The sequence below is a fragment of the Apodemus sylvaticus genome, chromosome 6, assembly GCF_947179515.1.
Source record: "Apodemus sylvaticus chromosome 6, mApoSyl1.1, whole genome shotgun sequence".
Lineage (NCBI taxonomy): Eukaryota > Metazoa > Chordata > Mammalia > Rodentia > Muridae > Apodemus > Apodemus sylvaticus.
Window position 1 is genome coordinate 147,113,673 of NC_067477.1, and position 27,156 is coordinate 147,140,828.

General features: G+C 39.9%; 1 protein-coding gene across 2 annotated transcripts in view; it reads right to left on the minus strand.

Moving 5' to 3' along the window:
* The window catches only part of LOC127687712 (myoferlin-like), a 315,382-nt gene that overhangs the window by 212,026 nt on the left and 76,200 nt on the right, over positions 1 to 27,156 (minus strand). The window contains exon 1 of one of the 2 annotated variants that reach the window (XM_052186640.1): positions 11,710 to 11,726. The exons of the other annotated variant lie outside the window; for it this stretch is intronic. The gene's annotated coding sequence lies outside the window, so the exon portion shown is untranslated. Of the gene's footprint in view, positions 1 to 11,709; positions 11,727 to 27,156 lie in introns of those variants that run through there. 2 annotated transcript variants of the gene reach the window in all.

Sequence of the window (27,156 nt, forward strand, 5' to 3'; positions counted from 1 at the left end):
TAACTGTATTAAAGGATCACAGCATTAGCAAAGTTGAGAATCACTGGATATTTTTATTTGGTTTATTGAGCTTTTATTTTTGTACATTTTTTTCTACTTCTTTCATCTGTTCGAATCCTCTTGCAGGTCTCTGATCAGATTTTAAAAGTGCCCTTTGTAGTAATATTAAATATCCCAACCTGGGGTTTCTAACCCTTCTACGGTTATTGAGTTCCAGGAAGAAAGACACACACCCACACACACACACACATACACACCCACACACACTCACAAACACACACACAGCCTTTATATATATATTTTTAATGTGCTTTAGGGAGCACAATATCAGGGCAACTGCATACTCTCCATGCTTTTAGAATTTACCTTCCTAATCATAACCCAGGCTATTACTATGTTTCATCTGGGCTGCTCTTAGCTCCACATGGCCATGTTTTTTATGGCTCAGCTAATGCATGGTGGCTCTCTTTTCTCCTCCCCTTCTATTCCATGGTGTCTTTTCCTGCCTCTTCTCTCCTCCTGGTGCTCTCTCTCCATCTCCATCTCCTTTTCCCAGACTGTCAGGCACTTTATCTGCCAATGAGAATTAGCTTGGAGGCAGGATCCCAGGGGCTATGTGTAGATGTCTTAGAGGCCTGCACTTAGCATTACAATAGACAGTAACAGACAAAAACTCAACACTTAATTTTTTCCCTCTGGGACATTAAGCAGTTCAGTGTCTTTGAATTAGTCACTGAAGGGGTATAAACTTGGGGAGGAATCCTGTGGCCCTGCTTTTGCCATTTCTTTTGTTGCTATGTCAGAATTTGCATTTATGTTCCATGAATATCTGGTTTCCCAAGTGGATCTTCTTTGTGAGTCAATTTCCCTTGAGGGCTCAACACACACTACTAATTAGGAGAAAAGGAATGCTGTAACATCACCACTGGTATTGTGGGGTATCCACCTGAGAAGTCATAGGTTTAAGTTAATAGAAAATCTTTATTAACCAGCTAGAGACTACACAGGGTGTTCAGGATCCCTGTGTAGCCCTGAGAATTTCTTGGGGTGAGCTTTCAAACGCAAAATTCATGTTCTGGGTTGACAAAACAGTTCTGCAAAAATCAGAAACTCCAAGAATCCAACAGCAAAGTTAGTTTAAAGTCTATCCCAGACCTATAGACTTTGCTAAATTATGTCTTCATTTTTGTTTTGGCAGGTGGTACTCTCTAGGTGCAGAGTTTTCAGGCCTGAATGTTTCTTCAATCATGAAGTCAGTTGTGCTAAGGTCTGGGTGCCTACTAAGGTCTGGGGACTTGTATACTACCAAAATACATGAGACATAGGCATATAATAAAAACAACTACAATACCACCAATAACCAGAGAAAAGTGGCAAAACTGTAGAATTAAGTATGAACTTAAAAATTTATAAAGCTACAATGAAAAAATTAAATGAGAGGGCAGTTGGGGCTGGAGAAATAATTCCACAGTTAAGACCATGTACTGCTCTTGTGGAGGATCTGAGTTTGGTTCATCCAGCATCCACATGCATGTTCACAACCACCATCAATTGCAGTTCCAGGGGATCTGAGTCTTCTTCTGGCATCTACAGGCTACTGCTAACACGTAGATATGTGATCTCCCACAAGCACACATATGTCACATGAAAATGAGGGTTGGAGGAGCAGTGAGAGTAAAAAAAAGTAAGATTCAATAACGAAAATGGAGAAGAGAACCCAGAAAGAGTTAGTGTTCAGTTATAAGGAGAGGAAGAGGAATAAAAAGAAAAACAAGATTTTTGAAATAACACTTTAAAGTACAGTAAAATATATATATATATATATATATATATATGTATGTATATATATATATATACATATACATATATATATATATATATATATATATATATATATATATATATATATATATATATTAAAACATACTAAAACATTCTTGGGAGAAAAAAAGAATTAGAGAGAAGTTTGTTTATGAAGTATCTAATATTGCAGTCTACCATGTTGGTGGTGTGTGTAAGGGCCAGTGGATCATAAGTAGAATCAATTGTAGCTTTTATCAGTTCCCACCATGCAGGATAGTGCTATATTTTGGCTGAAAGACAGATGAAAGTGTATGCTATTAGGATCTGGCCATATTGATGTTAGAAGTACCCCTTCGTTGTATACTAGTGTAAGGGTTCGAAATTACTGAAGGAAGTCCCCAGACTCAGATACTATACAAAGACAAAGAACATTGATTCTGAAGACACAACCAGCATGTGGGGGTCAAGCATTCTCCAAAATGGTTATGCCAGACAAAGGCACACTAGTCTTTTGCTAAGAAACTGGGGGAATTCTTGATGGTTTGGAAATCTAAAATTTCATTGGTAGGTTCTAGGGAGTGGGTCACAGGTGGTCAGAGTTCTGCATTCTTATGTCATGAACATTTAATCATAGGATGAGATAATGCTGCCCAACACAGAAGTCCCATCCTGAAACAAGATATTTCCCCATTTTTGTGATTATCCCTAGGCTGTTCTTTGGAAAGGGGTTTTGTGAACTTGTTTCTGGGTTTTATGGTCTATTCCTGGAGCTGGTGCATAAGGCCTAGTTGTTAGCATTCCTCCTAGGCTCTACCTAGCATTTACCTGGCAATAGCCAGGTAGGCCTGGCTTAGTATAAAAGGGGCTGTTTGCCTCCTCATTGCTCTCTTATTCTCTCTGACTCTTTTCTGTCCCTGACCCTTCTTTCTCTCCCCATTTCCCTCCTTCCTCTCATGCCACTTGCTCCTGGTCAGCTTCTCCTCTTGTCTTGTCTGTCTGTCTGCCTGTCTGCCTGTCTCTTTTTCTCTGTCTTTACTCCCTTCTCATCTTCTTTCCTGTGTCCTAAATAAACTCTATTCTAATCTATCTACACTATACCCATCACATGGCTGGTACCTCAAGGGGAAGGTGTTGTGTTTAATAAAAAGATAAGGAAGAAAGAATATGTTTGGTGAAGGTACAGTATGATATGAGGAGGGGCGTGTCTCTGCAGGTCCATGCTAAGTGGGGCACCCCTTTCCTCCTGAGGTACCAGCCACACTGATAGTATAGTATAGAATAGAGTTTATTTGGGGCACAGAGTAGGGAGTTGAGAGAAAGGGAGAGAAGAAGAAAGAAGAAGAAGGAGGAGGAGGAGGAAGAAGAAGGAAGAAGGAGAAGTAGAAGGAGAAGAAGAAGGAGGAGGAGAGGGAGAAGGAGAAGGAGGGGAGGAGGAGGAAGAAGAAGAAGAGGAAGAAGAAGAGGAAGGAGGAGGAGAAGACAGCCATGAGCACATGGAGAGAGGGGGGGAAGGAGATTGGGGAGAAAGGGGAAAGACTGTAAGGGAGTAGAAGCAAGAGGAGAAGAAACTGGGGAGAGAAGGGGACAAGCATCCCCTAGTATAGTAAGTCAGGCATACCTGGATGTTGCCAGGTAACTGCAGGGCAGAGTCTAGATAAAATGCCAACAATTTCCCATTTTGGCATTAATTAAAAAATAAAAATTAGAAAGAGGTGATGGTGAAGCAGTAATAGGATCATTTAGATCTTTAGCTATTTCCTACTGACTTTGGCGTGATATGTCTTTCGCAAACCAAAGAAAATGCGTATGGGAATGTTGGTCCAGCTTTAGCAGAGTTGGCTGTTGCCTTGTTGTCCAAGTTCTGTAGAACCATTTGTGAATAGATAGAAAGGAGCATGTCCAGTAGTAGAAGTGTCTGTGAAAGGAGATTGGAGCTTCTTTGGAGCTGTTCTGGCTATAGTAAATGCCTGCACATGGCAGGATGCTGAAACACACACACACACAAACACACACACACACACACACACACACGCAGACACAAACACATATGTAGAGAATAAAGTTAGGGAAATTTGGGAAGAAAACTATTTCTTAGGTGAAGCATTAAAACCTTTAGGTCTTAGTGGTTATGGTGAGGGGAGTCCTACTCTCAAGGCACAGGAAAGCAATCCCACCCTCTGGTATAAGTAGCAAGTGAAAACTTAGGGTATTGATTGGTAAGTATACTCATCTGCATGGAGTCTATTTGGTTCATGAGAGGTTAGGTCTAAGTGGGCTTCCTGTAGTTTATAAGTTTACAAAAGAAATAAATTTGTTAACATGTACAGTCTTTAAGATGAGCTTAGAGAAGACAAAAACATTTTGTGGAGCAGAAGGAGCAAGAAGGGCTCTTTCCTTCTGTCTTGGAGGCTAAATATATTACATTTAGCAAAATGGGAAAAAGCCTTAAGTCCATAGTTGTAGTGGGAAATAATAAAAAATGGCATCATCTCACATTATACCCAGATACCCTCAGGCCCCAGTGACCCACGGCCTCCATGGCCAGCTCTATGCATCATGTTTCTCTTGCTCAGATTCTGCTTACATTCCCAGCCCTCCACCCCTGTGGTCAGCAGTCCCAAATCCCAGTAACCCGGTAAGATCTCTAGAGTAACCCGATAAAAACTCTAAAGGCTTGTAATTTATAAGTCAGATTTATGTCAGTAAATTCTCACCCCACAAAATGCCCATACAATTTACTCAGAGCCAACTGATATTGCTATAAATTGCCAAACTAGATAAGACAAATTTCCCTGTAATTATCTGTCCCTTAATCCATAGATCCCTGTGGCTATTTAAAGCCATGCAGAATTTGGGTTGTCTTTCTCTTCCTCCATCTTCCTTCTTTCCTCTCCTTCTCTCTTCCTGTCCCTGTCTCTGAAACCATTAGCTCCACCTCCCTTTTCCCTGTCCAATCACAGGCTTCTTGTATGAATATTTAAGTTAATCTGTGGAACATTCTGCTGCACACAGTTAAAAGACTACCAAGGGAAACTTATATTTGACCATGGTAGCTTATCGTGTAGATTCCACACAAGAAACACTTTAAGTTTATCTTAAGGGCAATCAAAGGAAACCTATATTTGAACTTGTGATTAGTTGGATTGTATAGTGGAATATTTCATTAGGGTGATGCTAATTTATAAGAACTATACTGATTAATGTTAGGAGAATGGCATAGCAAGAAGAAGAAATTTAGTCACCGGAAACAGTTTAGCTAAGGAAGTAGCAGAAGGTTACATCTGTGAAAGCTTTCATCTGAACTTGTGTATTCTTTATCTTGAAGCCTGTAAGAAATCTGGCAGTCTTAGCTAGGTAACAAACTTATTAATGAACAAATATAGTGGTGGATTACCTTAGTGTAAGAAGCTAGGTCTGTTTTCTAGCTATAAAGTTCCAGTTACCTCAGCTGTCAGTGTAGTTAGAAATCTGGGAAGAATAAATTGTAATTTAGGAATCAAGTATGAATACAGATGACAGAGGTTGGTTTCTAGGCAATTGCAGTATCCATCACAACTTGGGTGGAGTCAGTTTGGCTGTCAGACCCAGAAGCTGAAAGCTTTGCCTTTTTTTCTGGTGGAGTAGATCTCTCTGATATGAGAAATGATGCACCTTGACTTGGCAATGAGACATTTGACTCTCAGGGTGTCTTGTTTGTCCACTGTACAGCTCTGGCAGTGGGCAAGGCAATGGAGTGGAATTTCTCAGTGGTTATCATACCACAATCCAGGAAGTCTTGTCATTGTGTCCATTATCTTCTTGGAGACCTTGACAGATAACTGTTAGGCTTTGGGAATCTCTGTCTTTCATAAGCGTAAACATTTAGCAGATTTCTGGCAAGATTGAGAGCAGTATCTACTGAGCATATCTGAGTTAAACAGCCTGTGTTTGTTTGTTTGTTTGAATTGTTTGAGAATTTATCTAGCATGTAGATACCACAGTATAACTTAATGACAGTAGTAACACAAGGCTATACCTGCATAAGGCAGTGATCTTTAACCTTTATACTGTTTAGAAATCTGGTCTTGTGGCTATGTATCAGCAGAGAAAAACAAGTGAAGAGACAAACACAAAGAGATAAAGGGCTGAGTTTTGTCTAGAGTACACTTAGCTTAGAGTTGATGTGGACCAGGATGTTAACATATCAGGGCTGACAGTGGTGGCTGCAGCTGTGAAGCCCCTTGGCTAAACTGAGTACTGGCCATGGACAGAGTGTGCCCAGGTTGGTTTAGGCCCGTGCCATGGGCTGAGTGGGCAGGCGTGCATGCAGGCCCAATTCCCAGGGAGCTGACAGTGGCCTGCAGACCTGGCACTGGGTGGCAGCTCAGGTAGACCCAGTGCAAGCAAACAGGGTGGGGTGAGAGCTGGTGTCACAGGAATGTTCTCCTAGACTCCTAGCAACTCTGCTCAGGCATTGTGAGAGAATTCCTGACCAGGCTGCTGGCAGCTGTGGCTGGTGATTGCTGGAAGGCAGACAGAGCAGGAGGGGGTGGGGCAGATGGTTAAGGGAAAGCAGCACCTCAGCAGAACAGGGGCCCAGGGAGAACCCTGAAGCACAGCAGTGGAGTGGGGGTAATATCTGCTTGTCCTTGTGGAAGAATCAAGGAGCAGGGTGGCGCCAGCCTCACAGGGCCAAGCTTCCTCCTCCCCATCAGAACATAGAAGCACAGGGAATGGGGGCAGGGTGATGGGTGCTTTTCCTGTGGGAGTTACAGAGCCAAAGGGGCTTCAAACTAGGAGCAGAGCAAGAGCACAGCAGGTGTTAAGAGAATGGGAGGGAGGAGGAAAAAGCCTATGGATCACCAGTGAGAGAGTTGTTTTTAAAGTTTCAATTAAGTGGTCATGTAGAGACACTGCTTGCTGGGTACTGTGCTTTAGACCTAGAGACATCCCAGTAAGTAGGGACAAGGTGGTGAAGACCAACTCTTTGGGTGAGAACAGAGTTATTAAAATGTTCCTACTGGGGTCCCGAGGACAAAATTAATAACAACCAAACCATACCGGGTCATCGCTCAGATGTTAGTGGCTGTATGTGAAGGACTCACAGGAAAAACCGGCTTATCTAAGCTTGGGATTTTTTCTATGGCAGCAAGAGAAACCCACTTCAGATGAGATCAGATGTGTTCAGGGATCGGCCCCCCGAGAGGGAGGGATCATGAAAACTGATTCTTAGAAGGGGAAGAGGTCACCCAAGAGTTAGGGTTCCTAGAGCAAGCATCAAGTCATAAGGACTGATTGTCTCCATCCTCAAGAACAGCACAGAGGGTGGCTGTGAGCTCAATGGCCCTCTCTTGGGAGCAGGAGATGTTTATAGTGACCAGAGATGGGAAGGAGCTTACCAGTTCTCCAAAGTTTGGGTAGATAAGTCTGGGGGAGGGTGTAAACCTTCGAATTTCTAAATCTAATGTTGTGTTTTATGAAAAGATAAGGAAGAAGGAATATGGAATGAGGGGAGGGGGTGCCTCTGTGGGCTCATGCTGAGACATCTCTTCCCCCTGAGGGACCAGCCACATGACAGTATAGCATAGAATAGAGTTTATACAGGGCATGGGGAGGGAGAGGAGAGGGAGAGGAGAGGAGGTCAGCCATGTGTGCACATGGAGAGAATTTGGGAGGGGAATGAGGAGGAAAGGGACATATTGAATCAGGCACATTTAGCTGTTGCCAGGTAACTGTGGGGCGGAGCCTAGACAAAATGTCAACCAAAGGGATGCCTCAGCATGGGTCTGCAGAGGCACTCCCTTCCACCTCATTATACCTGGCACCACAAAACATATCCTGGTTCTCTCTTTTTATATAAAACCCAAAACTATTTCCTCATGGTCTGATCCTGGTGCTGGTGCCTTGTGGACAATCAGGCCTGGTCCTGAAATGGAGACAAATGAGATTTATATTGTCCTTTCATTAGGAGCTACTTTGTCTTTGAAAGGCTTTGCAGCCTGTAGGAGAGGCAAGTTGCCACTCAGTCCAGCACTCCCCAACTCTACCCAGGGGTGGCAAACATTCATGCTAATGTTTGACCATGTGGCTGAATGCACCAGACACTGAGGGAAGCAAACACAGCACTGACTTCTGAATTTGAGGGCAAGGCCCAATATAACTGGGCACTGATGTCTTCCCCGCTCCACACTTTTCTGATCCTATCTAGCAATAAGAAAATGGAATGTGCAAATTGAGCAATTGGCTAGACCTGGGATCAGAAATCACAGACCCACCTGACAACAAATGGAACATAGTGGGAATGCAGTTCTATGGCTGTGGAAGCACACATAGGCAGCACACATAGTTTTGTATCCATAGTAATTTCAAGCAATAGGGCTTTCCAGCATGCTAAGAAGGTAAGGCCCCTTTCCAATCTGAGTTTCCTTCTGCATCAACACTCATCCTTTCTATAACTGCCTTTTGCATCCTTCACCTGCCCAGAGATTGGCACATTGCCCTCTGCCTCCATGACTTATGACTGTTCCTTGTTTCAGGTCCCAGAGTAGCTCAGAATCAAATAGGTCCTCTCTCAAGACAGTGCTAGGCTTTGAAGTATGGAAAATACTAGAATGGCTTGTTTCTTTTCTTATTCACTCATCTTCTTTTCTTTTTCCTTTTTTGAGAGCTCTATTTATGTAACCATAGCTGGCATGGGACTTTTTCTATAGACTAGGCTGGCCTTGAACTCTGTAGAGATACACAGTAGCAGAATTTTAACATAGCCATTGTATCTGGCTTGAATTCAGGAGTGAGAACATCAGGCCTGGAAGTAGCCTTTCTGTCATGGATAGTTAACTGAAATTTTATGGGGCTGTCCTTTTAAAGGATTCTCAGAGCTCTTGCATAACTTAGAAGTGCCTGGCACTGGAAGACAATTTTACAAGCAAATGGTCTCAGGAAACAAGCCGGAGTAGCCATTCTAATATTAGATAAAATTGACTTTCAACCTAAAGTCATCAAAAGAGGCGCTAAGGGACACTTCTTGTTGTTGAAAGGAAAAATACAACAAGAAGAACTCTCAATCCTGAACATATATGCTCCAAGCGCAAAGGCACCCTTATTCATTAAAGAAACTTTACTAAAGCTCAAAGCACACATTGCACCTAACACAAGAATTGTGGGTGGCTTCAACACTGCACTTTCCTCAATGGACCGATCAGGAAAACAGAAACTGAACAGGGACACAGTGAAACTAATTGAAGCTTTGGACCAATTAGATTTAACAGATATATATAGAATATTTCGCCCTAAAGCAAAAGAATATACCTTTTTCTCATCACCTCATGGTACCTTCTCCAAAATCGACCATATAATGTGAGGTCACAAGACAGACCTCAACAAATATAAGAAGATCGAACTAATCCCATGCCTCCTATCAGATCAGTATGGAGTAAAAATGGTCTTCAATAGCAACAAAAACAACAGAAAGCCCACATACACATAGACACTGAACAATACTCTGCTCAATGATAACTTGGTCAAGGAAGAAATAAAGAAAGAAATCAAAGACTTTTTAGAATTTAATGAAAATGAAGACAAAACATACCCAACTCTATGTGACACAATAAAAGTAGTGCTAATAGGAAAACTCATAGCCCTGAGTGCCTCCAAAAAGAAAATGGAGAGAGCATACACTAGCTGCTTAAGGACACACCTGAAAGCCCTGAAGCAAAATGAAGTGAATTTACCCAGGAGGAGAAGAAGGCAGGAAATCATCAAACTCAGGGCTGAAATCAATCAAGTAGAAACTAAGAGAACCATACAAAGAATCAAGAAAACAAGGAGCTGGTTCTTTGACAAAATCAACAAAATAGATAAACCCTTAGCCAGACTAACCAAAGGGCACAAGACAGTAACCAGATTAATAAAATTAGAAAAGAAAAGGGAGATATAACAACGTAAATTGAGGAAATTAAAAAAAATCATCAGATCGTACTACCAAAGCCTATACTCAACACAACTGGTGAATCTGGAGGAAATGGACAATTTCCTAAACAGATACCAAACAGGTATCAAATAGATCAGGACCAACTAGATCATCTAAACAGACCCATTACCCGTAAATAAATAGAAGGGTCATAGAAAGTCTCCCAACCAAAAAAAGCACGGGACCAGATGGCTTCAGTGCAGAATTCTATCAGACCTTCAAAGAAGACCTAACACCAGTACTCTTCAAACTCTTCCACAAAATAGAAACAGAAGAAACACTACCCAACTCGTTCTATGAAGCTACAATTACACTGATACCAAAACCACACAAAGATCCAACAAAGAAAGAGAACTTCAGGCCAATTTCCCTTAGGAATATCGATGCAAAAATACTCAATAAAATTCTTGCCAACCGAATCCAAGAACACATCAAAAGGATCATCCACCATGATCAAGTGGGCTTCATCCCAGGGTTACAGGGATGGTTGAATATAATGAAATCCATCAATGCAATCCACTACATAAACAAACTCAAAGAAAAAAACCATATGATCATTTCATGAGATGCTGAAAAATCACGTGACAAAATTCAGCATCCTTTCATGCTAAAAGTCTTGGAAAGAACAGGAAATCAAGGTCCATACCTGAACATAGTTAAAGCAATATAGAGCAAACCGGTAGCCAATATCAAACTAAATGGAGAGAAACTTGAAGAAATCCCACTAAAATTAGGGACTAGACAAGACTGCCCTCTCTCTTCATATCTTTTCAATATAGTACTTGAAGTACTAGCTAGAGCAATTAGACAACATAAAGAGGTCAAGGGGATACAATTTGGAAAGGAAGAAGTAAAATTATCACTATTTGCAGATGACATGATAGTATACTTAAGTGACCCAAAAACTCCACCAGATGACTCCTACAGCTGATAAACAACTTCAGCAAAGTTGCTGGTTATAAAACCAACTCAAGCAAATCAGTTGCCTTCCTATACTCAGGATCGCACCCCTTTCATTTTCCACAAACAACATCTTTTGCATCAGATCTCTTGTGTGCTTTAGTTTCTCAGGATATGTTACAGAAGAAGGAGAAGGAGGAGAAGGAGGAGGAGGAAGAGGATGAGGACAAGAAGAGGAAGAGGAAGGAGGAGGAGGAGAAGATCAATCAGCATAAAGGTCTAGAAAATATTTCAAATGAAATAATAAATGAAACCTCTTGTAAAGGAAAGAAGGTGCCTGTTAATTTACCAGAAGCATCAAAAATACCAAACAGATTGGGAAACGTCCCTTTGCCATGTAATAATCAAAACACATAACAATCAAGTTAAAGAAATACAAAATAATTAATCAGAAAAAAATAACAATCTAAACAAAACATAAAATTGCAATGCATGAAATCAGAAGTATTAGAATCATATCCATCTTCAATTTTTAGGTATTTAATTCATTACTTGTACAATGTTCTCCCTGCATGTATTCCTGCCGGCCAGAAGAGGGCACCAGATCCAATTACATATGGTTATGAGCCACAATGTGGTTGTTAAGAATTGACCTCCTGACCTGTGTAAGAACAGCCAGAGCTCTTAACCTCTGAGCCATCTTTCCAGCCATATTCCTGACTTCTTAATTTATATTATAAAAGACAAAAGGGTCTGTACACAGATGCTGCATAGTCACACACACACACACACACACACACACACACACACACACAAAAACATGCTTCTAAAGGAAAGCAACTGGTCCAGATGTTTTGGGCAGATTCAGAATCAGTCATGATGGTGAAGTTATTCAGAGGTCACCAACTGATTTAGCCAGTAAGAAGCACAACTAGAAACTTGACAGGTGGACACATCTGGCTGATGCTTCCCATACAGTCCCAGAGAGGACCCACCACCCAGGCGCCCACTGCTCAGCTGCATGTTCCTCTCCATTTAGGGCAGATATCTGTGCTCACCATGTCTTGATTTCAGAGCTTCCTTGAGGCAGAGACTTGAAATACCATGATTGGTGGATACTTCTGTGATTCCCATGCACCTTGGAGAGACAAAATGGGTTAGGGATGAAAGACTGTGTAAGGGGGAATGGAGAGATGGGAGAAAGTAGACTTTATATAAATAAATGATAAATGTGGAAAATGACCAAATAGTCCATTCCACTGAAACACACGATTTCTCCAAGTTCACTGTGCTTACGTTGGCACTGTGAACTAAACCTGTGTAAGTAAAGGTCAGAAGTTATCCATCCTGTGAAATTAAATTTAAAAAATATTGTGATTGTTGTTGTTGTTGTTGTTTTTGTTTTTGTTTTTCTTTTTTGTTTGTTTGTTTTTTTTTGTTTTTTGTTTTTTGAGAACTTGATTTTTATTCTCCACTTTGCCTTCAGGATCCTATAGACTTCAAATCTAGAATTTACCTGGGAAGGGAAAATTTACTTTTCCTCTTTTAAAAAAAACACAAACAGCCAGACAGTGGTGGTGCTCACCTTTAATCCCAAAACCCAGGAGACAGAGTTCAAAGGAGCTCTGTGAGTGAGGACAGCCTGGTCTACAAAATGAGTTCCAGGACAGCCAGGGCTGGACAGAGAAACCCTGTTTTCAAAGTGAAGCTCCAATGTCAGAGGATCTGACAAAACACCAAGGAACAAATAATAATAATAATAATAATAATAATAAATAATAATAATAATAATAATAATAAATTTTAAAAGGCAACAAACAAACAAACCACCAAACCAGCAAACCACCAAATAACTAGGCCTGTGGTGGTGTATGCCTTTAATTCTAGCACTTTCAAAGTATTGCAGGGGATCTCTGTGAGTTCTAAGTCAGCCTGGTCTACAAGGTCCTGCTGAGAGCTGCCCAGCCTGGAGGTAGTGTCAGGGTCACAGAGCAGGATTCTGGAGATAGCTTTAGAGTCTGGGGGTCTCAGGGCTTTCTAGCTCCCTAACTGTACTGAAATGCTGACACAACTTCTAAATCATCCTAAAACTTTCTCCTTCTTTCTGAGGGTGAAACACTGCTGGCTTAGGTGATTGACACCTGTACCCTAGCAGGGGAGGACTGAGCAATGTGTGCTTTGTTCTACCTCAGCAGGAAGTGTCTCAGCCTGCTAGTTGGAAGTCACAGGAGGAAAAAGTGACACTTAGAGAAGTTATTACAGAGTGTATTACTAAGTTGTAAAAAGTTTCCTATAAATGAACCAAAGTGCAGAAAGGGGAGAAAGTGCAGAAAGGGGAAAATTCTAGCCTAAGTGACAAAAGATTTAAAAAAATCTACCCCTAAGTGGGGTAGGGGAAAAAATTCTACTTTGTCTCTCATCTCTTTGTCCTTAGTACTTATATACATTTTTTTCAGAAGAAATGATCACGTTACATATTTCATCACAAGTTCACACAAAAAATCACATTATAAATTGAAATAGAAGTTTACAATAGAGAATAATTGCATGACTTTCCATTAGTATTATTATCTAGCTAAAAGGCTATCACCTCTCTAGGCTCCACAGGATGAATGAGGCTTTAAAACTATAACTAAGCTATTAGTGAAGGTTTGTAGAGATAAACCCAGTCAATATTTTATCTTCTGTCCTAGCACCTATAATAAATCCTAGTTCCCATTTTATAACCTTTGGTTAATTGTTGTAGAATTAAGTATGAACTTAAAATTTTACAAAGCTACAATGAAAAAATTAAATGAGAGGGCAGTTGGGGCTGGAGAAATAATTCAACAGTTAAGACCATGTACTGCTCTTGTGGACGATCTGAGTTTGGTTCCTCCAGCATCCACATGCATGTTCACAACCACCATCAATTGCAGTTCCAGGGGATCTGAGTCTTCTTCTGGCATCTACAGGCTACTGCTAACACGCAGATATGTGATCTCCCACAAGCACACATATGTCACATGAAAATGAGGGTTGGAGGAGCAGTGAGAGTAAAAAAATAAGATTCAAAAATTTAAGTATATAATACTTAAATATTCTTGGGGGAAAAAACAAAGAATTAGAGAGAAGTTTGTTTATGAAGTATCTAATATTGCACTCTACCATGTTTTTGGTGTGTGTGAGGGCCAGTGGATCATAAGTAGAATCAATTGTAGCTTTTAGAAATGATGTGTTCTTAATCCCAAAAATTATTGTAAAATGTAGAGCAGGATTTATGGACATTTGCTCCATAAAGAGAATAGGTCTTGTAGTAGAGTGCACCAAATCTTACTTAAACCTTTTGTCTTATGATAAATATCTAAAACCAAAAAAAAAAAAAAACAAAACAAAACCAAAGAAACAAAAAACAAAAAACAATACTCCTCTCAGGGCCACATCAGTATACATAATGAAAATGAATGTTGTACCAAGAAGAAGGTGCATTGCACAAAATTACTACATAAGAACAGTGGAGCGAAATCAAACCAGCACCTTTACATTATACTTGAACATCTGGAAGAGAAACAAGGCAAGCAATCACTCCACAAACAAGGAGTTGACATTAAGAAATTATCAAATTGATGGCTAAAATCTATAGAGTAGGAAGAGAATCCCCAAAATAAATGAAACAAAGAGTTGCTCAAAGAGCAAATCAACAAGATAGACAAACCATTATTAAATCTAACTAATAGATAAGAGAATAGCCAAAATATCCAATATATACAAAGAACTCAAGAAGTTGGACCCCAGGGAACCAAATAACCCTTTTAAAAAATGGGGTTCAGATCTTAACAAAGAATTTTCACCTGAAGAAATTCTGATGGCCTAGAGGCACCAGCCTCTTTATCCACCAATGAGAATGAACTTGAGGCAGGATCCCAGGGGCTATGTGTTGATGTCTTAGAGGCCTGCACTTAGCATTACAATAGATAGTAACAGACAAAACCTCAACACTTCATTGTTTCCCCTCTGGCACATTAAGCAGTTCAGTGTCTTTGAATTAGTCATTGAAGGGGTATAAACTTGGGGAGGAATCCTGTGGCCCTGCTTTTGCCATTTCTTTTGTTGCTATGTCAGAATTTGCATTTATGTTCCATGAATATCTGGTTTCCTAAGTGGATCTTCTTTGTGAGTCAATTTCCCTTGAGGGCTCAACACATACTACTAATTAGGAAAAAAGGAATGCTGTAACAGCACCACTGGTATTGTGGGGTATCCACCTGAGAAGTCATAGGTTTAAGTTAATAGAAAATCTTTATTAGCCAGCTAGAGACTACACAGGGTGTTCAGGATCCCTGTGTAGCCCTGAGAATTTCTTGGGGTGAGCTTTCAAACACAAAAATCATGTTCTGGGTTGACAAAACAGATCTGCAAAAATCAGAAACTCCAAGAATCCAACAGCAAAGTTAGTTTAAAGTCTATCCCAGAACTACAGACTTTGCTAAATTATGTCTTCATTTTTGCTTTGGCAGGTGGTACTCTCTAGGTGCAGAGTTTTCAGGCCTGAACGTTTCTTCATTCATGAAGTCAGTTGTGCTAAGATCTGGGTGCCTACTAAGGACTGGGGACTTTGTACACTACCAAAATACATGAGACATACGCATATAATAAAAACAACTACAATACTACCAATAACCAGAGAAAAGTGGCAAAACTGTAGAATTAAGTATGAACTTAAAAATTTACAAAGCTTCAACGAAAAAATTAAATGAGAGGGCAGTTGGGGCTGGAGAAATAATTCAACAGTTAAGACCATGTACTGTTCTTGTGGAGGATCTGAGTTTGGTTCCTCCAGCATCCACATGCATGTTCACAACCACCACCAACTGCAGTTCTAGGGGATCTGAGTCTTCTTCTGGCATCTGCAGGCTACTGCTAACACATAGATATGTGATCTCCCACAAGCACACATATGTCACATGAAAATGAGGGTTGGAGGAGCAGTGAGAGTAAAAAAAGTAAGATTCAATAATGAAAATGGAGACGAGAACCAAGAAAGAGTTAGTGTTCAGTTATAAGGAGAGGAAGAGAAATAAAAAGAAAAAAAAAGATTTTTGAAAGTAACACTTTAAAGTACAGTAATATATATATATTAAAAAATACTAAAACATTCTTGGGGGAAAAAACAAAGAATTAGAGAGAAGTTTGTTTATGAAGTATCTAATATTGCACTCTGCCATGTTGGTGGTGTGTGTAAGGACCAGTGGATCATAAGTAGAATCAATTGTAGCTTTTATTATTTCCCACCATGCAGGATAATGCTATATTTTGGCTGAAAGACAGATGAAAGTATATGCTATTAGGATCCGGCCATATTGATGTTAGAAGTACCCCTTCTTTGTATACTAGTGTAAGGGTTCAAAAATTACTGAAGGAAGACCCCAGACTCAGATACTATACAAAGACAAAGAACATTTATTCTGAAGACACAACCAGCATGTGGGGGTCAAGCATTCTCCAAAATGTTGATGCCAGACAAAGGCACACTAGTCTTTTGCTAGGAAACTGGGGGAATTCTTGATGGTTTGGAAATCTAAAATTTCATTGGTGGGTTCTGGGGAGTGGGTCACAGGTGGTTAGAGTTCTGCATTCCTATGTCATGAACATTTAATCATCGGATGAGATAATGCTGCCCAACACAAAAGTCCCATCCTGAAACAAGATATTTCCCCATTTTTGTGATTATCCCTAGACTGTTCTTTGGGAAGGGGTTTTATGAACTTGTTTCTGGGTTTTATGGTCTATTCCTGGAGCTGGTGCATAAGGCCTAGTTGTTAGCATTCCTCCTAGGCTCTACCTAGCATTTACCTGGGAATAGCTAGGTAGGCCTGGCTTAGTATAAAAGGGGCTGTTTGCCTCCTCATTGCTCTCTTATTCTCTCTGACTCTTTTCTGTCCCTGACCCTTCTTTCTCTCCCCATTTCCTTCCTTCCTCTCACGCCACTTGTTTCTGGTCAGCTTCTCCTCTTGTCTTGTCTGTCTGTCTGCCTGTCTCTTTTTCTCTCTCTTTACTCCCTTCTCATCTTCTTTGCCGTGTCCTTAATAAACTCTATTCTAATCTGTCTACACTATACCCATCACATGGCTGGTACCTCAAGGGGAAGGTGTTGTGTTTAATAAAAAGATAAGGAAGAAACAATATGTTTGGTGAAGATACAGTATGATATGGGGAGGGGCATGTCTCTGCAGGTCTATGCTGAGTGGGGCACCCCTTTTCTCCTGAGGTACCAGCCACACTGATGGTATAGTATAGAATAGAGTTTATTTTTGGCACAGAGTAGGGAGTTGAGAGAAAGGGAGAGAAGAAGAAAGAAGAAGAAGGAAGAGGAGGAGGAAGAAGAAGGAAGAAGGAGAAGTAGAAGGAGAAGAAGAAGGAGGAGGAGGAGAAGGAGAAGGAGAAGGAGGGGAGGAGGAGGAGGAAGAAGAAGAAGAGGAAGAAGAAGAGGAAGGAGGAGGACAAGACAGCCATGAGCACATGGAAAGAGAGGGGGAAGGAGATTGTGGAGAAAGGGGAAAGACTGTAAGGGAGTAGAAACAAGAGGAGAAGAAACTGGAGCAATAGAGAGAAGGGGACAAGCATCCCCTTGTATAGTAAGTCAGGCATACCTGGATGTTGCCAGGTAACTGCGGGGCAGAGTCTATATAAAATGCCAACAATTTCCCATTTTGGTATTAATTAAAAAATAAAAATTAGAAAGAGGTGATGGTGAAGCAGTAATAGGATCATTTAGATCTTTAGCTATTTCCTACTGACTTTGGCGTGATATGTCTTTGGCAAACCTAAGAAAATGCGTATGGGAATGTTGGTCCAGCTTTAGCAGAGTTGGATGTTGTCTTGTTGTCCAAGGTCTGTAGAACCATTTGTGAATAGATAGAAAGGAGCATGTCCAGTAGTTGAAGTGTCTGTGAAAGGAGATTGGAGCTTCTTTGGAGCTGTTCTGGCTATAGTAAATGCCTGCACATGACAGGATGCTGAAACACACACACACACACACACACACACACAAACACACACACACACAGACACACACACACACAAACACATATGTAGAGGATAAAGTTAGGGAAGTTTGGGAAGAAAACTGTTTCTTAAGTGAAGCATTAAAACCTTTAGGTCTTAGTGGTTATGGTGAGGGGAGACCTACTCTCAAGGCACAGGAAAGCAATCCCACCCTCTGGTATAAGTAGCAAGTGAGAAATTAGGGTATTGATTGGCAAGTATACTCATCTGCATGGAGTCTATTTTGTTCATGAGAGGTTAGGTCTAAGTGGGCATCCTGTAGTTTATAAGTTTACAAAAGAAATAAATTTGTTAACATGTACAGTCTTTAAGATGAGCTTAGAGAAGACAAAAACATTTTGTGGAGCTGAAGGAGCAAGAAGGGCTCTTTCCTTCTGTCTTGGAGACTAAATATATTACATTTAGCAAAATGGGAAAAAGCCTTAAGTCCATAGTTGTAGTGGGAAATAATAAAAAATGGCATCATCTCACATTATACCCAGATACCCTCAGGCCCCAGTGACCCACGGCCTCCATGGCCAGCTCTATGCATCATGTTTCTCTTGCTCAGATTCTGCTTACATTCCCAGCCCTCCACCCCTGTGGTCAGCAGTCCCAAATCCCAGTAACCCGGTATGATCTCTAGAGTTACCCAGTAAAAACTCTAAAGGCTTGTAATTTATAAGTCAGATTTATGTCAGTAAATTCTCACCCCACAAAATGCCCATACAATTTACTCAGAGCCATTTGATATTGCTATAAATTGCCAAACTAGATAAGACACATTTCCCTGTAATTATCTGTCCCTTAATCCATAGCTACCTGTGGCTATTTAAAGCCATGCGGAATCTGGATTGTCTTTCTCTTCCTCCATCTTCCTTCTTTCATCTCCTCCTCTCTTCCTGTCCCTGTCTCTGAAACCATTAGCTCCACCTCCCTTTTCCCTGTCCAATCACAGGCTTCTTGTATGAATATTTAAGTTAATCTGGGGAACATTCTGCTGGACACACTTAAAAGACTACCAAGGGAAACTTATATTTGACCATGGTAGCTCATAGTGTAGATTCCACACAAGAAACACTTTAAGTTTATCTTAAGGGCAATCAAAGGAAACCTATATTTGAACTTGTGATTAGTTGGATTGTATAGTGGAATATTTCATTAGGGTGATGCAAATTTCTAAGAACTATACTGATTAATGTTAGGAGAATGGCATAGCAAGAAGAAGAAATTTAGTCACCGGAAACAGTTTAGCTAAGGAAGTAGCAGAAGGTTACATCTGTGAAAGCTTTCATCTGAACTTGTGTATTCTTTATCTTGAAGCCTGTAAGAAATCTGGCAGTCTTAGCTAGGTAACAAACTTATTAATGAACAAATATAGTGGTGGATTACCTTAGTGTAAGAAGCTAGGTCTGTTTTCTAGCTATAAAGTTCCAGTTACCACAGCTGTCAGTGTAGTTAGAAATCTGGGAAGAATAAATTGTAATTTAGGAATCAAGTATGAATACAGATGACAGAGGTTGGTTTCTAGGCAATTGCAGTATCCATCATAACTTGGGTGGAGTCAGTTTGGCTGTCAGACCCAGAAGATGAAAGCTTTGCCTTTTTTTCTTGTGGAGTTGATCTCTCTGATATGAGAAATGATGCACCTTGACTTGGCAATGAGACATTTGACTCTCAGGGTGTCTTGTTTGTCCACTGTACAGTTCTGGCAGTGGGCAAGGCAATGGAGTGGCATTTCTCAGTGGTTATCATACCACAATCCAGGAAGTCTTGTCACTGTGCCCATTATCTTCTTGGAGACCTTGACAGATAACTGTTAGGCTTTGGGAATTTCTGTCTTTCATAAGTGTAAACATTTAGCAGATTTCTGGCAAGATTGAGAACAGTATCTACTGAGCATATCTGAGTTAAACAGCCTGTGTATGTTTGTTTGTTTGAATTGTTTGAGAATGTATCTAGCAAATAGATAGCACAGTATAACTTAATGCCAGTAGTAAAAACAAGGCTAAACCTGCATAAGGCAGTGATCTTTTTTTTTATTGTTATTTTTTTATTCTATATAATTTATTTACATTTCAAATGATTTCCCCTTTTCTAGCCCCCCCCCACTCCCCGAAAGTCCCATAAGCCCCCTTCTCTTCCCCTGTCCTCCCTCCCACCCCTTCCCAGTTCCCCGTTCTGGTTTTGCCAAATACTGTTTCACTGAGTCTTTCCAGAACCAGGGACCACTCCTGCTTTCTTCTTGTATCTCATTTGATATGAAGGCAGTGATCTTTAACCTTTATAATGTTTAGAAATCTGGCCTTGTGGCTATGTATCAGCAGAGAAAAACACGTGAAGAGACAAACACAAAGAGATAAATGGCTGAGTTTTGACTAGTGTACACTTACCTTAGAGTTGATGTGGACCAGGATGTTAACATATCAGTGCTGACAGTGGTGGCTGCAGCTGTGAAGCCCCTTGGCTAAACTGAGTACTGGCCAGGGACAGAGTATGCCCAGGTTGGTTTAGGCCCGTGCCATGGGCTGAGTGGGCAGGCGTGCATGCAGGCCCAATTCCCAGGGAGCTGACAGTGGCCTGCAGACCTGGCACTGGGTGGCAGCTCTGGTAGAACCAGTGCAAGCGAACAGGGTGGGGTGAGAGCTGGTGTCACAGGAGTGTTCTCCTAGTCTCCTAGCAACTCTGCTCAGGCAGTGTGAGAGAATTCCTGAGCAGGCTGCTGGCAGCAGTGGCTGGTGACTGCTGGAAGGCAGAAAGAGCAGGAAGGGGTGGGGCAGATGGTTAAGGGAAAGCAGCAACTCAGCAGAACAGGGGCCCAGGCAGAACCCTGAAGCACAGCGGTGGAGTGGGGGTAAGATCTGCTTGTCCTTGTGGTAGAATTTTCTTGTAATATTTTTTGCTACTGATGAGATCAACAAAAATCCTTATCTTTTACCCAACATGACTTTGATATTCTCCATCGTTTTTGGCCAGTGTGAAGATACATTGAGTGTTCTTGACTTTATACATTCTATGCAAATCAAACAAAGTGTGTCTTTTATTAATTATAACTGTGGAGAGGGTATTTGTGATGTAGGCCTTACAGAAATATCATGGAAAACAACCTTAAAACTAGTGATTAATTCCAGGAGCCCAAAGGTAAGACTGTGTGACACTGAATGAGTTAACAACTTTTAAATGCTATTTACATTTCCTTAGAGGAAAAACCTGGACAGCATGCCTTATGGGTACATTGCTACATGATACATACACAAAGACACAGACACAGGCACACACACAGACACACACAGACACACACAGACACACACACACACACACATACACCACATGATAATATATATAATAATTACACATTAATAATTATTTATTTAGATATAACAAATAAATAACCAGGTCATAGATATTCTGGGCAAACAGGCAACATTTTTCTCTAGGACATTCAGACGTGTTAGAAATAATCTAGAATTGAATAAGAATATTACATGATATCTCTGCTATAATCTTACTATCTTTAATAGGATTTCTGGAAACTGAGTAGTGTTACTTATATATATGATTTCAAATATCATAAATATCATATTCCTCATGTGGATGTTTTATCCTCTCTTCTATATACTTTAGGTTTGCTTTGGACCATTTAATCCTAACCTGAGTGACCATGACCAGTTGAGTTACCCTATGTCCATCAGGTAACCACCAAGGACACACATTTGTCCCATGGAATGGTCTCAATGCTGCTTCATTTTAGGTGGACTTGGATAGGACTGGTCATCTCAGATAATGACCAGAGAATTCAGTTTCTCTCAGATTTAAGAGAAGAAATGCAAAGGCATGAGATCTGTTTAGCTTTTGTGAATGTGATCCCAGAAACCATGCAGACATACATGACAAAGGCTACGATATATGATAAACAAGTTATGACATCTTCAGCAAAGGTTGCTATCATTTATGGTGAAATGAACTCCACTTTAGAAGTCAGCTATATATAAGCAACACTATTCAGTTTCCAGAAATCCTATTAAAGATAGTAAGATTATAGCAGAGATATCATGTAATATTCTTATTCAATTCTAGATTATTTCTAACACGTCTGAATGTCCTAGAGACAAATTTTGCCTGTTTGCCCAGAATATCTATGACCTGGTTATTTATTTGTTATATCTATATAAATAATTATTAATGTGTATTTATTATATATATTATCATGTGGTGTATATGTGTGTGTGTGTCCCTGTGTCTGTGTCTGTGTCTTTGTGTGAGTATCATGTAGCAATGCACTCATAAATGTTCATTTTCCCACTTATTTATCATTTATTTATGTAATTTAAATTCTAATTTCTACAATCTCTCCATTCAACCTTTAACAGTCATTCATCCTTCAATCATCCATGGGGGGGAGCTACTTTTAGGGAGTTTCTTCAGACTTTTCCTGTTCTAATAAATGCTTTTTCATCAATATTTATCATGTCTTTTAAGCTTAAAGAGCTTTCTACATAAACATCAAAAATTACTATATTAGTAAAACTTCATGCCCATCTCTCTAAAGATTACATTAAAATAAACTAAGTTCAGATGAATTCTTAGTGTTCTTACTTTAATTTCTTAAACTATAAAAGGACTTATAGATTGAATTAGATTATTGTTGATCAGTAGTGTTCAACTTTAATAGTGGTTTTTCTAATTATTCTGATAAAAATTGAACAGATTTGCTAGCTTCTTTCTAGATCTGTCTTCAATTATATTCTCTGTTTCACCCCCACAGCACTTGGAACAGCTCTGAGCAAATTGAAATAATTTAAATCAAGCACAGAAACTAATGTTGGAACAACTGGAAAGTCATTTGGTCTTAATGCAGCAACACTAAGCGTGTATAATATATTCCCTCTAAAATGTGATAGAATTAGTGTACCTTTATTGCCTATACCATCATAGTGGAATTCACCCTTACTCATGTCAATTTGGTAGAATTTTTTGATCTATACTTTCTAAAATACTAGGAATTTTTTTAAGAGCACAGCTATGTAATTTTAAATACGATTTTGTTATTTAATTCCATAGAATTTCATATATGTTCTTTAGTACTTAGTAATCCCATCCTAAGCCTAGATAAGGTTTTATACTCATCTTTAGTTTAGAGGATTTGTCATGTTCTAAATTTACCAGTTTTGTTTTTTAATTTTTTTTATTTGTTGGAAGGTGGGGCAATCAAGTTTGATCACATGGCCTTATTCATGTTATAGGAGCCTGTGACCACTAAGCTCTAATTTCTCTCTCTTCCCCTTGACCTCCTCCTCCTCCTCCCTCCCTCTCTCACATGTCTCTATTCCCTCTTCCCTTCCTCCTACCTTCACTCCCTCCCTTATACCCACAAAGTCTCACTAAGTACCCTGAGTTGAACCTGGAACTTGGGAACCTTTTGTCTTGGCCAAGTAGTTGGGATCACAGTCCTTTACCCCTTAAACTACCTTAGAATTAAGAATTTGAAGTTCCATAGAGAACTCTGAATTCCAGAGCCCCATTAAAACAGATCTGCTTCTAGTTAGCCACAGACTCAGTCATCATATCATTCCATCGATGTCTGTGTCCATATATCCCAGCTCAGCAGAAGTTCAGAAAGCTTGCAGGTTAGTGTGGAAAAGTTAATCACAGAGTAAAGTGTTTGCCGATTTGCAGGATCTAGACCTGGGAAAGAAAAGATAGTGTAATCATTCATCCAAAGTAAAAGTTTGAACAGAACTTGGTAATGCTTGAATAGTAGGCTTGAACTTACTAATGATTATAAAACTTCTGTTTCACAGTCTGAGGGCTTAGTGTGAGAGGGTGTGTCTGAACGTGCTCTAGTGCTTACTACAGTTGTTGGTTTCAGTGTGATTGACTTCTCTGGGGCTGGAAATGAGACACAGTTAAATCAATCTCATTTGGCTCATGTAATATTTATAATAGGGGATGACAAATACAAACCAATGAGAAAATTTGATGAATCATGCACAATGAAAAACCATTAATCTATATCCTTCAAATATCATCCAATCAGATTTGAGGATGACTTTGTTGTTTAAAACAGGAGTCTTATTATCCCTCTAAATGTTTGTGCGTTTATACTAGATAATGTAATAGTAGGCTTGTATTTACTAATGATTGTAAAACTTCTATTTCACAGTCTCAGGGCTTAGTCTGAAGAGGGTGTGTCTGAACGTGCTCTAGTGCTTACTACAGTTGTTGGTTTCAGTGTGATTGACTTCTCTGGGGATGGAAATGAGACACAGTTAAATCAATCACATTTGGCTAAAAATCAAGGCCTAGAAAAGCCTTGTTTGCTTGATTTTGAACCAAGTCAGTTAAACGTAAGACTAGGAATAGACCTCAGTTATTGCCCAGTTAAGTCTCTGTTTACAATTCATTTGACTCTAGAAGAGAATATAAAGAGATAGGAATAATAAGGGAAAATTTAGGGATGAAACAGACTGCTAGCTTTTCATGAAAGGAAAAGCATATTGGTTGTAGCTTTTGAAGTATAAACGCACAAACATTTAGAGGGATAATAAGACTCCTGTTTTAAACAACAAAGTCATCCTCAAATCTGATTTGATTATATTTAAAGGATATAGATTAATGGTTTTTCATTGTGCATGATACATCAAATTTTCTCATTGGTTTGTATTTGTCATCCCATATTATAAATAAATCTTGGATGTAAGCAGTTAACATTGCTTGGAATAGTCACAAAGAATTCTGCATAGTTTTCTAACATTAAATTTTAAGTTTAAGCAGTGCTATAGATTTTTGAAGGCCTTTGTTTGGTTGCTGGTCTCAGGCACTTAGCACCTCATCCTAAAACAGCAGGAGATCAAGTAAAGGAATAGTTGCTACAGCCCTTCCCCTATTGTCCAGATGCCTCTTGTTTTTCAGGCAAAGGGGAAGTTAGGAGCAATAAACTTTTATTGAACCAGGAGAAGAGAGTAACACTTGCAGAAAGAAAAAAATGTACATAAGTGAATATGCATAATCTCACATAAATTCATACACTGCTTCAAACATACAGAGTTTTCATTTACACATTTCCACACAAATTCAGCTGGGCCCACCTTACATGCATTCTCACAATTGCATACTTACACACACATCCATACTTACATATGCATATGGCGCAAAAGACCAAGCACCAGTGCAGAAAGAACTCACTCATTCTGAGTGTAAAATGAGCTCCAATCTTTATTGCATTGAGAGTGAAAAGGCTGTCACCCTTTTAATGCTAAATGAATTAAATCCATGTTATAAGAAAAAAGCTTTGGTCCTTTTAATAAGACTAAGACTGCCTTCTCCTTACCATGGGACCTTCTGCTCTCTGCAGCATCTTCTCTTTCCCTTGTTCCCTCAAATATTTATAGTAATTTTCTGTACCCCCATTGCTTTATTTTTAAGGAATCTCTTCTCCCTTCAGACAATTCTCTCATTTTGTAGAATTGAGACTAGCTCTACACTTCTGAATCCTTTCTAGTATACTAAACTTAGTCTTCCCAGAAAATGTGGTATAGTTTGTTAGCCTTTGTTCCATATTGCATTTAGTAGGTGAACCAGGAAGTGTTCATAATTTGTCTCAATATCATCAAAATTATGTTCTTATTGTTTGGAAACATACATATGTACTAAATCTGAGACAACTGAAGCAACAACTGGACATACAGAATGCATTCCCCTTATGTGAGGCAGCTGATAAACAAATGGGCTATGCAAAATAGAAGTGTACTGCAAGGCTCTAAGTACTTTTATAAGCTGGTCCTCAATTACATGGTGGACAGATGGATCAATAACCATGGAACAACATAATCAGGCTTAAATATAGCAAAGAATCATTTGTAGAGTCAATTTGCTGACATAAGCAGGTACAACTTTATGATGCACTATAGTACAATATCATTTTTTGGCTTTCCGGGCTTGGGACACTGTTGTGGACTGAAAGTCCTGGTGACGCCCGCCACTGCGCATCCTGAGACTCATGGGCTTCATCACCTGAGACAGAGCTATGACTTGCCACGTGGGTTGCCTCTGGGCCACTAGACAGGTACATTTCCAGAACCCAGGATCATATCCTTGATTTGTAAATGGCACTGCAGAAAACAGCCCTGTTGCCGTACCTCTGCGCAGTGTGGCAGGCAGAGCACCGGGTCCAGCTCCCTCTTCCCGTCCCTCTTACCCTTGCAGTACTAGAAGCCATCTGTGTCAAATCTTTCTTGCATTTTCGGACCAGTCTCTGCCTCCTGTGAGTGTGATACGTCTTCTCTGGGTCTTTCTGATTTTTCCTGAAGTCTGAGATGGGCTTTTCTGCTCTACTCTTTAATATTTAAATAATAATTTAAGTTATAATAAATAATAAATAATAAAAATAAAGGCAACCTCTCTCAGCCTCTACTGACTTTTCATATTCTCCTCTGTTTTTTTCCCAGAAGTCCAAGAGGCAACAACTATGTCTTTCTCTATTGTATTATGAGACTAATTGAGCAGACACTGGGGATCCTTTAAAGGGCCAGGAACACAAAATAAATCACACAACAGTCTGCCTTCAAAGATCACCTCCCTATGGCAAGGGCATCAAGTTCTGGGTCAATCTGTACAGCCTATATCAGCTCAAAGACCCCAAAGATATGATATGGCTGCATATAATATCTGCTTGTTTTTCTGCTATTTTTCTCTTCTCTCTGCCTCCTGAGAGACAGATTTTGCAGTCTGATCTCAATAAACCTTTCTTTCTGCCTACAGAGTAGTCTAATTCAGTGGGTCTTTCAGAAGGGAACCTTATCGAAGGAGCATCCATCAGTATTCAGAGTATGAGTTCAACATGTTCCATTCCAAAGACTAGTGAACCCCCCTCTCCCATGCATGACTAAGGTAGTACATACTCTGGGGGATGTCCTCAGCTCCGTAGATCTTCAGCAAGAAGGCTACCCACCCACCGGAGGGCAATGCCAGCTGGAAGTAACAAGTTGCTCTCAACGTCATCATTGTCATTGTCACGGTCTCCTTTCTCAGGCTATGAGAGACACGTGGTCAAAATCACACACACAAAAAAGAAGCAATTCTAAAAGAAGCCAAGCTATTGATATCCAGAACTGCCTCCATTATGACCATATAAGTCCCTTTGCTGCACAATAATCAAAACACTATGCATCTAAAGTAAAGCAATAAAAAAAAAACCTACTACAGAAATAATTAACAAACTAAAGGGAAAAACAAAACAAACAAACAAAAAAACCAAAAAAAAAAAAAAAAAAAAACAAGTTACCCTGAAACCTACCCCGCCCAACCTACAGCCCTTGACCCCAGCCAGCTCCAACCTGATTATTTATGTTCCTTGGGAAAGCACCAGCCCAGACCTCTGTAAACTCTACCAGGTCTTGGTCATTTCACAGCCCGGCCTGTCGCGTCAAGGAAGCAGATTCAGTTTATTGGCCTGTGAATTCCCTACCTGTCTCAGCAGCTCA